At 41.7% G+C, this 14748-nt stretch overlaps 1 long non-coding RNA gene across 1 annotated transcript; it reads right to left on the reverse strand.

Annotated features, from left to right (window-relative positions):
* Positions 1–8240: 8240 nt before the first annotated feature.
* Positions 8241–14748, reverse strand: LOC116748014. The gene is made up of 3 exons (XR_004348158.1): positions 14563–14748; positions 13431–13561; positions 8241–8341 (listed from the first exon to the last, which is right to left on the reverse strand). It is a non-coding gene; the product is annotated as an uncharacterized LOC116748014 (long non-coding RNA).

A 14748-nucleotide genomic window follows, 5' to 3' on the forward strand; every position in this document is an offset into this window, starting at 1 on the left:
TGTTTAAACTGTGGCAGGAGATGTCTCAAACTGAAGTGCCTTCAGGAGCCCAGCAGGGACCATACCCTAGCATAAATGGGCTAGGTGTAATAGCAAGTGATGGGATCTGTGCTAAATGAATTGGATATGCCCCCATCAAAAAGCAGGTAACCCAGATAAACACGTGGTACATACATACGATGGAATATTACTCAGCCATAAAAAAGAAGGAAATAATGCCATTTGCAGCAACACGGATGGACCTAGGGATCATCACACTAAGTGAAGTAAGGCAGAGAAAGACAAGTATATGATATGGCTTATATGCAGAATCTAAAAAAATGATACAAATGAACTTATTTACAAAACAGAAACAGACTCACAGACATAGAAAACAAACTTATGGTTACCTAAGGGGAAACGTGGGGAGGATAAATTAGGAGTTTGGGATTAACATGTACACACTATTACATATAAAATAGATGACCAAAAAAGGCCTACTGTATAGCACAGGCAACTATACTCAATATCTTGTAATAACATATAATGGAAAAGAATCTGAAAAAGAATTTACATATATATATATATATATATATATATATATATATCACTTTGCTGTACACCTGAAACTAACACAATGTTGTAAGTCAACTCTACTTCCAAAACAACTTGGTAAAAATAAAATTAAATGAAAAATAAAAGCAGGTAACAAACACTGTGCAGACCCAACAAAAGGTACGTGGGCAGACATTGGCAGACTTCAACAGATGCCAGTCTGCAACAAAGGGAGAAGAGAATGGGGCATTTCAGGAAGAGGCAATGGCGAAATCAAAGGCACAGAGGTTTGAAAGAGTAGATTATACTTAAAGAAAAGAAACTAACCAGTCTGACTAGTGCACACTGGAAAGGGGAGAAAGCGGGGTGGGGGGAGATAGAAAAACAAGAAGATGGGAGAAAATAACATTCATTTAAATGCTAGCAGTCTCACCCACATTGTCTCATGTATTCTCTGCAACTGCCTTTGAAAAGTAGCTGTTATCATTCCTGTTTTAAAGAAAAATAAAACTCACATACAAAGAGGTAGGTAAATTGCCCAAAGCCACGCAGCTGAGAGTGGTAGAAGTGGGGAACAAACCCAGATTTGCCAATTTCTAAAACTTCTTTCCATTGCGTCACACTCTGTGCTCTGAGCTGAGGTAGATGTGAAAAGTTCAGTCCAGATTGTGAAGGTCCTTGAATGGCAAACCAACTGGTTCAGTCAAAAATGTATTTGTATCAAATCAGATAAAAGGTTCAAAACATTAGGCTATACACATGTTCCATAAGTTATGAATATGAAGCTTCTAAACATTTCACACAAAAGAAATGCTGCTTTTACAGTACCTCTCTCTCCCTCCTTCCTACTTTTTCTGATTCCCTCTCCCCAACTCTAAGCAAATCAAGCGACACTGTGTTAATAATAAACAGGTTCTGGCGTCTAACAATTTGCATTTGAATCCTGGCTCTGCCACTACACAGCACATTATTGAGCCTCTCTGTTCCTCAATGTCCTCACCCAGAAAATGGGGACAATGATAGAGCCTACCTCATAGCATTATCATGTAGTGCTTGGCATAGAGTAAGTGTTCAATAAATGTCAGATTTTCATCTCAACTGAGCCAAAAATCCAACCTAGTTACACCTAATGAGAAAAAGAGGAGTCTTAGTGATAGTCTCAAAGTGAGAAAATGAAAAGCCACAAATTCAGGTATGAACTTACAGAACTGGATTGCCACTGTGGCAAAGACTGTTAGTTGCTTCCCAGTAGCCCTTCTCCCCTTCTTAGTAAAGAGAACCTCAACTTTTCAGCTGAGCACATTCAACACAGAAAATACTACCTGCCTAGCCTCCCTTGCAGCTAGGTGGAGCCATGCATCTAAGTTCAAGAGAATGAGATGTAAGCAAAATGTTACCTGGCACCTCTGGGAAGTCTCCTTAAGAGAGAGAGGGCACACCCTTTCCCCTGTTCTCCTCCGTTCTGCTGCCTGGAAAATAGATGTGATTGCTGGAGCTGTAGCAGCCAGCTTGGACTCTAGTGGTGGGACCTCCAAGATAATTTCAAAGGGCAATAAGTTTAACAATTGGTTTATATCTAGTGTGAGCTTCGCCCTCTGTAGAAATAGAAATATTATTAAGACCTTTCCATTCATAGTACGAATGACTTCATAAGATCCTCTCCCAGAAAAAATATTATGACAAGATATGAACAGCATCAGGATACTGAACTCATCAACCTGTTCCCTTTGCTTACCATGATCTATAATTATCCATCTTCTCCATTCTAGTAATGTAAGCTTCATATTATTTAGAAAAAAATTCATATAATACTTAACATGGACCAGGAACTCATCTAATGCGCATAACAACCCTGTAAGGGATGTACTATTATTAGTCCCATCTTACACGTGCAGAAACTAGGGCATAGTGAGTTTAAAGTGACTTGTCTACTATCAAACAGCTGTTAAGTAGCAGTGCCGGGGTTCATACCCAGGCAGTCTGATTGCAAAATGTGTTCTTAACTGCTACTCTATGCGGCTGCTTTGTGAAAACTGTGATCCTGCGTTGCTCACCCCTTGTATTCTCAATGCCTAGTACCATGCCTGACAAATACTGAAGCCTCAGTAAATATGTATTAAATGAATGAAGGAAAGACTGACTCAGAGCAAAGAACAAAGAGCAGGAATATTAGAGGACACTGAATTTCATTTCACGTACTTCACAATCTGGGCTCCAAGCCACATTCTTCCAGAGATAATAAAGGATAGAGGGACCTACAATACCGTGGATCCAGATCCTACAGGCTACGCTCTGAGAGCATGTGCTGCCTTTAACCAAGAACAGTGGCTAAGGCAAATGATAAATCTTCCCTGATAGAAACACCATGCACACTTAGCTTGCTAAGTCACAGACTGGAGGGTTATCAGAGGTGTTACAGGATTTGTCAGTAGAATCCCGTAGCACTTCTATTTGGGGACAATAGGAGAACCTTCTTGGTCCCAAAGGATTGATTTTAGGAGGTAAAGTTAGAGTTTACAAGAGCCATTTCTAGCTAGAGCTCTGCGATGAAAGTGACCCTCTCAACCTGATTTTTGTGGCCACTCTTAGGAGATGAGCTCACACTCTGGTTGATCAGTTAATCCATAAATGTAAAGACACTTCCTTTCTCTTCCTTCTCTCTTACTTTGTGCAAGAAAACGGAAAAATTTCACCCAGAGCCAGTGCAGTGACAACCACAAACCTAGGGGTGTAAGAGCAATTTCTAATCCCAAGAATTGGGAAAGGGGAACAAACAGAGGCCTAGTGTCGTCTTAGCTGCCAAGCTGACCTTGAAGGAGCCAAGGACCTTCAACTCCTGGTTTTAAATAAGAACGAAATGGTCTTAGGAGGGAGAAGAGAGGGTTTACTTTGTCAAAGAGCAAAAAGAAAGTTTCTTACGTTCAGGGTTCAGACTATACTAAGATTTTCAAATAATCACACTGTTTTCTGAGGGCACATTCACAAATTTTATATAAACTCCAACTGTGCATTTAAACCTCTTATGTGCTTTGGGCTCTCCTACTAGTCTGAGTGGCCTCAGTTCTGAGGCTGGAAGAGTCCTTTTGCCATAATGTTAATGGCTTCTTCCTAATGAAGCACCGTCCCTGCATTTGCAGATAAGAAAGCTCTTTCAACACTCCCATGAATTTTGGCCAATTTATTCCCTCTCAGTCTAGGAGTTTGTGAGACCCTTAAAACTCACATGCCTCCTCAAAATTTCATGTATGAAGAATCAGCAGTAGGTAAGGATACTGATTACATAGGCCACACGTCAGAACCTTTATGGTGATACGAAGAGTAATTCAATATGGCACCTTTGTAGCATTATCTTCACGCAAACACATGTGCGGTTCCTGTCACCAAGTGGCTACCGTACCGGAAACAATGAACATCCCGAAATCGGCAGGACTAGTCTAATCCTACCTGAGAGCTCAGCAAAGGACAACTAACTACAGAATCTCGAAAGGAGCAAAAGAGCTTAATAGCTCTGTGAAACACGGCATTTTCTGTCATAAATAGGAGCTGTAACAAATGCTCCCACATTGACAAAATGTGAACGTGCTTGTTTTTCTAAGAATGGTTATCTATACATTCTGTCCTGGGTTGGACTTCAAATATTCCATTCCATTGTCTCCGTTTAAGTCCACTGGAATTTGTCAGACCATGTGTCCTGACTTGCAATTGGAAAATATGGTCACCACATTGAAGGAGAGTTTGAACTCTGCTCGGCAGCTGTTACTCGAAAGAAAGATGAGAAAGAAAGATGAGAGCAGAATAAAAACATACCACAAGTTTGCCACCGCGGAGCTGATACAATTCAGAAGGGACAGAGGTTTTTCCCATGGCTGCAAATATGCAAACCACGCTCAGCTAAGACTCTAGCTTCTCGGTGTAAACTCGACCCTCCACAAAAAATGACATCCACCTTACTCAGAAGGAAGGGAAGTTTGCGGGTGGGTCTACTTCAGCCTCTATGACCACAGGTATTTCTCCTTTGTCAAGCCCCTAATTCTGTTTGAGTGTGGCCCTGGCACTGGGGTCATTAAAACCTCAGTATTCAAAGGGTAAGACAAATCGTTTGGAAATGTACCATGTTGATACATAGCAGAGCTTCTTCATATAAAACATCTGTAGAACAAACCAGGCTGCTTTTTCATCAAAAGGTGAAACACTACTTCGTGTCAGGGAATCTTTCACAGACCTAAAACAACTGGCAATATGTGAGATATGTAGCAAGGTGGCCATGGCCTGAAAGCAAAACCACACCAGTTTTATCAATAGTACCAGAAGTGAGAGAGAAAAAGCGGGGAAATACAATAGAAGCCAGATGAGGCAAGAAAAAATTGAGTCATAGACAAAAAGGAAATTCTGTAAACTTAAATAATAAATGGAAATTAAAATTTCAGAGGGGATTGCTGATCTATAGTCAAAACCTCTATTCTAACTTTGAAATCTATATACCTTCCTACAGCTCTTAATTTCATTTCCTTTCTTAGTTCACCAAGGAAGATATTGGCAACCTACCCCCAGGATCTAGCCCAGATTCTTGTTCCTGGCACTGTGTCCCATAAACAGGAATGATGCTGTGTTCTCAGTTGGTTTTATTCAAGACATACATACCTTAGGTTTTTCCGGAAGGATCCATGAGACGGCTGAAAGAGGTGACAGCAATTTCTGCCATGCTTTGAAACACCCTCTCTCTTTCCAGTTGAACTTGTTTACTAACTCTGAAGTCTCCAGACCAGTCTCTAGATTCTGTAGGATCATTGAAGTTACTCCCAATGATGGCCATTTTGAACAAATTACTCAAGTCCAAAACAACCAAAATATTGTATATACACATCTCACATTTCAATTAAATGTTCCAGCTTGGTGATAGAAAGTTCAAGTCACTGAAAACTGAGGCTCTCCAAGGCTACTGATTCCTGAGTTAGGAAGGACACTCCACCCCACAGACCAAACAATGGCCATGGTGATCTTGAAGTTCTAGAATCTTCCATCTGTGATATCATTATAGTTATTTGTTAATTATCACCCATAGACTAATAATATATTCAAGAGGGTTTGAGCATCTGTTACTCTTTGTGGTCCAGGATGCTAAGATGGGCCCATTACACAAACTAATTTATTTCCCACAGTTAACATAAATCAGTTAAAAATGACCGTACATGGTGATGAATTCTATATAGTGCCCCATAATTAATAATGGTCATTTCAAGGACAGAACAAAGTGAGTGACCTTTCTCAAGCCTTCTAAGGACCTCTATAACACCCATCCCCCCATCCCCCTCCCAGCATCTTAGACAGCCCTCACCAGTGCAGCAACAGTGGAATAAGCATGTACTTGAGAGTCAGATGGATCCAGTTTCAAATCCCAGTTGTCACTTTTTACCCATCTTGATCTGATCAAGTCACTGAACTTTTCTGAGACTCAATTTTTCTCATCCATAAAATGAAGATAACAAAAGCCATAGTGTAGGGTTTTATGAGTAACATAGATATAACGTATATAAAGCACATGGCACTATGCCATGCACATGGCACAGAGTCAGAACCAGTGGCCACTCTAGAAATTCTACAAAAGAGAGGCTCGGGGTAACATTCTAGTCGGAAGGGGCAGAGGAGGGATATTGATTTGAAGCTGAGATTACACGCTCTTTTGGCATTGGTCAATTTTTATTTAATGTAGCTTGCGGTAGTATGGAGACTAAGGCCCCCCAATAACCCAGGCAACTCTTTGACGCTGCCACTCATAAAGACTCATAAATGTACTTCTCTTCAACACCCACACCATCATGAAGGTCAGGTATTCAACATCTTCCCAAGCCAGGGTCCCTTTAGGAACTAACACAGTCTTCTTTAATCCTGACAGTTCAACCTTCTTTGAAAACAAAACCCAGAAGGGTTTTCTTACTTGGTTTTATCCAGCTGAGGTCAACCCACTGAGGCACATTCCAAAATAAACCAGTCTCGTTACAGTAAAGTAAGTAACAAAGTAAAGGTTTCACAATCACAAGGGCTACGTACAACGCTCAGGTCCATTAATTCAAGCTATTTTTCTTTTGTAAATGATAAACAGAAGTAGTAGCTCTCTTCAGTCCTCTGAATAAAACATGAAGGAGCTGAATTGATCCAAACCCGGAATGCTTCAAAACAGGTAATAACAACCGCAAAAGCCTTATAAACCTACCGTTTACCTGGACCTATATCTAGGAACCTTGGTAAGAAGCATTGTGCCACCATGCCAGTCTAGATTCGGAGGTGCCACAAGATTTTGGCTTCCTTGGCTACTACCAACTGGCAGAACAAGGAAGGCACTCCTTGATATTCAGAGAATAATTCCATTTCATTTCAAACTTGGATCCAAGCTTGGCTAATCCTATACCTTGCCCCACTCAATGAACATTTACTAAGCAGTGTAGTACAATGAACCTAGTGTCTGGAGTCAGAGTGTAATAACAGATACCACTCATTGAGCTCCTATTGTGTGACAGATACTGTGCTGGGGTGTTTTATACAGGTATGTTGAAGTTTCACATCAATAATGTAAAGTGATTACTAGTAAGATTGTTTGTAAGGACTTCCCTGGCAGTTCAGTGGTAAAGACTCCATGCTTCCACTACAGGGGGCACGGGTTCAATCCCTGGCTCGGGAACTAAGATCCTGCATGCCGTGCAGCGCGGCAAAAAAATTTAAAAAAAAATAAATTAAAATTGAAAAAGATTCTTTGTAGTTTATAATAATGGGGCTCCCCAAATCACCCGGCTATGTTTCCTATTCTCCAAAAACCCAAATTTCTGACTCCAAGCTACACATTCTCTATAATTCTCATGCTGACCCCTATGCTACCCATCGACACCCTCCACCCCCAGAGAGGTAATAAAAAAATAACATTTTTTTATTCCTGTTTTAATGTAGTTCCTGCATTAGAAGTTTCTAGCCACTGCACACAAAAATATGGTAGCATCTTGTCTTCATCTGAAAAGTTTTTTTCTCATTCCTTTGCTCTAACCAGGAGCACCATTCAGACATCAGGACACACTGAATTTATTCCCAAGAAATCTTGAAAGGTTCTTTCCAGATCTGAGAATCAAGGTACTTTCTAAGCCTCCAATCAAGAAGTATCATTTGTCCTTTCACGGCCTCATAAATTCTGACCTAGTAAACCTGACCCAAGCTTGTACAGACAAAATTCACCAGCTTCCCAGGACAGACAGATCAGGGGCTCCAAAGTACAAGTGATGTGGACATAGGGTGTGTATGTGGCAGGGGGGTGGGAGTGGAGAGGGGGTCTTTATATGTTTGAGGACTACAAGTATTTGAAATATGAAAAGAAACTGGAAAAAATATCTCTTTAGACAGTAATTCACCCAACTGGCTAAGAATAGTTCAGAGTGGCTGGAGAGCCTGGAAGTCAAGCCTTTAAAAGTGTTTTAGGAGTTATTGAAACCAAATACAGTATTTCTAAACTCGACAGAGGAAGTAACTATTGTTTTCAATTGTAATAAATCTGGTTCATCTGATGGATTATTTTCATCTTCAGGGTCTGGAAGCCCAGTACCAAATGTCTTCAAACAAACCTTTTTCCTCCCAGCTGTCAGAACTCTTAGCACCTAAGCAAGCCCATGCTCAGGCCTGGGGCATTCTGGGTTCTAATCTAGGCCTCATTGCTGACTCACCAAATGGCCATGGGAAGGAGTGCGAGGTCCTGGCTCCAGGGTCTGTCAGTATTGGCAGTGGTCAGAATACAAGTGGGATCAGTAGGTGAAACCCGCCTGTTTCCACGCTAAGGGGGAACAGACAGAGAATAATTAGTAGAAATGAGACAATCTGAAGTCCAGAGTAGGGCCTCTCCCTGTGTACTCTGAGAGGACCCCTTTTCCTTACTCTTACCAGCGGGAAATGTGGGCTTAGTTAATCAACAACATGGATCTTGGCAAGCAAGCTGGAGGGAGAGAATTTATGTTATTTTTCTTTGGTGAGAATGAACTTACCAAAGAATAAAAGGCAGATGCCTTGGGCTTCCCTAGTGGCGCAGTGGTTGAGAGTCCACCTGCCGATGCAGGGGACGCGGGTTCATGCCCCGGTCGGGGAAGATCCCAAATGCCGCGGAGCGGCTGGGCCCGTGAGCCATGGCCGCTGAGCCTGCGCGTCTGGAGCCTGTGCTCCGCAACGGGAGAGGCCACGACAGTAAGAGGCCCGCGTACCGCAAAAAAAAAAAAAAAAAAAAAAAAAAAGGCAGATGCCTCAGTGTTATAAATAATACAGTGGACTATTCTGGAATTATCTATAGACTCCTATACTGATACAGAGCCCCTCCAACCTATGCTTTTCTTCAAAATCTCTGCTCTCATACTCAAAACTGTGGAATGAATGAATGAACAAATAATGAGATTGTCCTACTTACCCACCTTAGAAACTTAGAGAGCAAAAGAGTGATTGTCAAAGCTTTAGAAACTCACAAAAGCTCCTACACTGGGGGGAGCAAAACAGTTATAGATTTATAAGGTAGATACTGCAGACAAGCACTTGTCTTGGAATCAGAAGAGGTAGATGTGAGTCTCGGGTTTGCCTACTTACTTAGTAGTTGAGCCCTTGGAATTGACCAGTTTGCTGCCATCTAGTTCATATTACTGTGGCTCATTCATACATTCAGTCAGTCATTCATTTAACTAATAATTCTTTTTTTTTTTAACTAATAATTCTTGAATGTTAACTGTATCCCAGATTCTGTACTAGGCAATGAGGCAGAGAAAGAGGAATAAAATAAGCCCTGGGCTTCTTTCCAAATGCAGCCTCTGAAACACATGTATAAATAGAAACACCATCATGATGACATTTGAGCTTCCTTAATAAAGTAGCTGCCCAGGAACCCTTCGTAAATTAGGACATCTGGTAAAAATCGGCGTTATCATATTCATTTTACATATGAGATAACTATAACTCCGTGAGGTTGAGAATCTTGCCCAAGGTCACACATCTTGTAACCGGCTGAGCTGGGATTTCAATCCAAGAGAGTCTAACTCTAAACCCGTGCTTTTTCCGCCCTATCACACTGCCCGTGTGTGATGTGGCTATTAGCCAAATGGCTGCTTATTTTCGATCAAGCATACAAGTGGTAAACAAAAGTATATTTTGCCCTATCCAGCTTCTGAGAAGGATAACAAATCTTTGTGAACTCAGTCCTGGCACAATGCAAGCTGTCTGAATCATCCCCTAAAACTGAAGGTTGAAAATGAAGATGACTAAAATAGTCCTGGGCAAAAAAGACACATCAGCCTAATCATGGCCTGATAAGATGACATGCAGCATTTATTACCAGTGGAGAGAGACTTGATGTGCAAGGTCTCTGGGACTCAGTGTCAGGCCAATTCTGGATTGAAGGGACAAATGGACTTTCATTTTTCCTTCGGGGATTATCACGATCATTTAGCATCACTGGTGACAGGGCAGTCCGGTCAGAATGTTGCATGAGCAGTAGTTTTCTGGATCGCTTGTGTTGATACAGGTCAGTGGACAAAGAAACCTTAAAATTCCTCCTCACATAAGTCATGGTTGCTACCATAAGGTCCAAGTTTAAGCATTAACTCTTCACTGATTCATATTCAGACAGCGGTAACATTTCTGCTTGCAATCCGAACAAGAAACTGCATAAACGATTCAAAGAGTGTGCTCATTGACTCAGTCACAAAAGGTCAGGGCCGAAATGAAACTTCAAGAGCACGTGACTCAACTCTCACTTTACAGATGAGAAAACTGGAGCTCAGCACAAGGAAGTGACTTCCTCATGGTCACGGTAATCACCTACTACATACATATAAAGAAGTAAGAAGTAAGGGGAGAGAGGATGAGGTAATGGAGGTGAAATAAATTCCTCATCCTTCTCGGTCAAAAATTAAAAAAAAAAAAAAAAAACAAGGTACAAACAAGTTATTTTGTGTTAGAGATGTAACCAGCAGACGAGCTGAAAAGAAAAGCAGCCCTGATACAGCTACTGGCTAGCTGTGTGACTTTGAGTGAACTCCCCGAGCCTCAGTCTTGTCATCTATCTCCCCATCGCTCCCTATCGCTCCCCATCGCTCCCCATTGCTCCCCATCGCTCCCATCGCTCCCCTCCCCGTCACTCCCCATCACTCCCCCGTCGCTCCCGGCCGCTCCCCATCACTCCCCATTGCTCGCATTACCGCCTGAAGCTTCCCCCCGCCACCCCCCCGCCACCCCGATCGTGGAAAAATTGTCTTCCATGAAACCAGTCCCTGGTGCCAAAAAGGTTGGGGACCTCTGCTCTATAGAATGGGGGTAACTGTCATTGCACGGCTCATTTCCTAAAGTTCTTAGGAAGAACAAACAGGAGAGTAAATGTAGGAAATGGTAATAGTTCTCAGCCCCAAACAGGGATGGTTTCTAGCCATTTCTCCCATTCATTTATATAATAGGGCCTCCAGAACGGGCCCCACAAAACCTACACTGGCTTCCTTCCCCAGAATGTCACCCAATGCTAGGGTGTACTCCTTCTAGTCTCTGGCTAGAAAAAATTTAAATCTGTGAGGTAGAAGTGCAATTAGAAAATATCTAACTAAGGTTCTCTCTCTCCCCTCTAATCCAGATCTTCTACCTGTTACTAGGTTTTCTCTTTGGGGTTTGAGATTCCTTCTTCTAGAATGACTCATTGTAAAAGGGGGAAAAAAATCCAAACCTGATTTTCCTCCCTTTGTCACAGAGGCACCAAGTAGGGTGTCAATCAATGTCAGTGGACACATATCCTTCACTCTAAAGGGTTTTAATTACAAGCTGGCAGAGAGTCAGTAGCTGGCGGGGCTAAGAACTGTCACCCCAGGAATCTGTTGTGGTGCTAACAAACAGGAGAAAAACATCATCTGTGCTCCTCTGTCCAATATTTTTTATTCATGAGTCTGAAAGGAAACTGTGGCTCTACCATTCTAATCTCTGGAGACATGCTTATGTACACACACACAGGCAAACACATACCACATAAGCACGCAGGCAGGCACCCTCCCTGGCTGGGTGAAAAAACAGTTTCTAGCCCTCTGAGAGGTTTTTTGCATTAACGGATTGGGTAGTCCCACTACGCAGAAAATCAGAGTGACATTCTTTAGAGAAATGCACACTTGTTCCAATTTTCTTGTCTAAATTATCCAAAACCCTTACACTCTTGATATGGTTCACTTAAAGATCATTACTCATGTTCCTGAGTGGGCTGCAGAGAGATCGTGCCTACGCAAGACATGCTTCTGGGTGTTGGAAAATGACAGGAGTGAGCTACAGTACTGAATGTTCTGAAATTAACTCAAACTTGCAAAGTTCCATCAGCACCATATAAGGGAAGATATTTATCCTGCAGCTGAAGTTGGGGAGTGGGAGGCAGGGGGAGGGGGAGGCAGAGGGATGGGGGCATTAAGTGATTTACAACTGAAAATGTTCAGATCAGCAGACAGGCTAAAGGTCCCATAGGATGTTGGGAACAATTGACAATACAGCCATTGGTAGTTGTGTTTAATATAAACCAAGAACACGGGGTTTCCCTGGTGGCGCAGTGGTTAAGAATCCACCTGCCAATGCAGTGGACACGGGTTCAATACCTGGTCTGGGAAGATCCCCCATGCCGCGGAGCACCTAAGCCTGTGCGCCACAACTACTGAGCCCGAGTGACGCAACTACTGAGGCCCGTGCGCCTAGAGCCTGTGCTCTGCAACAGGAGAAGCCACCGCAATGAGAAGCCTGCGCACCGCAACAAAGAGTAGCCCCTGCTCGCCGCAACTAGAGAAAGCCCACACGCAGCAACGAAGACCCAACACAGCCAAAGATAAATAAATAAAATAAATTTTTAAAAAATTATGTACAAAAAAAGAAAAAACAAGAATGTCAAATTAGAAGAGTTTACTAAAAAAAAAAAAAAAAAGTCTGTGACTTTCTCCCAACTTCATTATTTTATTTGGCACATAAAGACTATTTGCCATGTGTCATTTATAAGTAAGATCAAACAAGCATTCGTTTGAAAGAAACTGAAGAAATGATCACCTGAACATGTAGGTAGAAATGATTATCTTTAAAAAGGGAAGCAAAACCCAATTAAAAGCTTCTTGTACCTTATAATACTCCCCAAAGAAGCGACTAAGGTCTTAATTAGCTTTCCTCCTTATCTCTGGTAAAACAGGCCCGCAAAGTTTTCTGTGTCAGTTCCACAAAGGCATTCGAAAAATATGTGATCACCCACATGGAAGATGTGTAAGCTCATTTCCATCCTATTTGAGACTTATTGCCAGCAATGTGTGGACGTTTGTACATTTTGACGAATAATTATGGAAAGTTATGAGAAATGCTGTTAGGAAAATTGGTTCCATTCGATTAAGAAGGAATATTCTTCCAATATTTCTGTAGGCAGAGGTCTAATATCATAATAAGCATGATTCACAAAATGAATTTCAAGTCATTTTAATGGAAATTATTCTCTAAACTAGGATGATATATTCTCTCTCATCCAAAATTCGATTCTGCTCCATTGTATTCTTAAAAACACAATCAGAAGTTAATTGAAATTTATTTTTAGAATATTTGATGTGCACAAAGGATCTATTTTTGAAGAATGCCCTAAATGAAGGTATCTGCGGACATCCTGTGTCACTTCCCTCTCCATTAGCCAACTCCAACTTTCTCATATTTCGGTGAATGCATCCCTTACCAAACACAAATAAGTATGGTACAGCTTCTACTCAGAAGACTTTGTTGCCAATCTTTCCATATTAATGGTTATTACCTCCAGCTGAAATGCACAAATTTAAAGTCTGACTCATCTAAAATCACACAGCTCTTGTTTGAGTCTGAAGCTACCGACATCAAAAAGGAGGTCAATTTACCTCAATGCCCTCTCGCTGCAAATGCAAAACAGGCTTCCCGGGGGTAGAATATTCGGGTCGTGGCCGGCCAAGAGATGGCTTTTTATCATGCAGAATGTTTCTCTGTTATTATTATTGCTGTCCTCTTTTTCCTAGTCCAAAAATATTGACAAGAGAAAAGGGAGAAAACAAGGGATTAGTCAAGCTCCTCTCCCACATTCTGTCTGACCTTAACCTGCCTACCTCTCAGTGGTAAAGTGCTCTTTGCTTGCCAGCAGCCTTGGAGCGGGCCCCAGGCCAGCGGTACCCAGCTGCTTCTCTGGAGCCTGGATCTGGCTGTGCAGCTGCCCCAACTCTGCCCAGAGATGATCTGAACATCAATCACTGCCTCACTTTCAACCGGTGTGGAATGTAGCCCGGGAAGCGATGTATGAATTTTGCTTCCCACAGAATTCAGAGCTGTGCTTTCTATAGATGAACTACACGGCCGGCCTGTTTTAACCACCTCCGTCCCACTTTGTAGTCTGTCTTCATTCATTTTATACAGGTCTCCCCGCCCAGAGCTGCATCAAGACAGTCTCATAGTTTCGAATTGTACCATTTGACTAATCGTTATATACTGTTAAAGTAGCCATTTTTTAAACACAGAGGGGGGGGGAACTCATTATTCAGCATAATAATAATTACTATTATTTGGCATGATAATAATAACAATGATAATAGCAGCTATTATTAATCAAGTGCTCGCGTGGTTCAGACAACATGCTACAGGCTTTATGGACCTTATTTCATTAAATCCCTACAAAATTCCCGTGAGGTCGATTGCCTTCATTTTACAAATAGGGAAGCTGTGACTCAGAACAATTAAACAATTATTCAAAATCATAGCAGCTGGTAAATAAGAGCGATGGGATTTAAACCCTATTCTGTCTCCTTCCCAGATGCACACTCCTGACCTCCAAGTTTATGATTCTTAACCCAGTCAGCACATTAGAATCACAATCAAATTTGTACCTCTAGAAGTGGGACCCAGGCATTAGTAATTTTTTAAAGACTCCCAGGTGTTTCCATATAGCTAAACAATTCCTGAAATTTTATTCTCAAAAAGATTTGTGGAAAAAAAAAATATTTGTGGTACACTTTGGTTACTTACAGGCTGCTGCATTCGAAAAATTCAGTTTTCCACACGTGAGTCTTCTTGGATACTCACACAAAACACTTCACTTCCGGTCACCGAGTGTGTGGTTTTTCCCCACATCAAGCAATTCTCTGCGCCACCAGTTGGGTGTCCTACAATTTAACTCGAATCTGATACTACCTACATGGAGATAGTGTCCGA

This window comes from Phocoena sinus, chromosome X, assembly GCF_008692025.1.
Source record: "Phocoena sinus isolate mPhoSin1 chromosome X, mPhoSin1.pri, whole genome shotgun sequence".
Lineage (NCBI taxonomy): Eukaryota > Metazoa > Chordata > Mammalia > Artiodactyla > Phocoenidae > Phocoena > Phocoena sinus.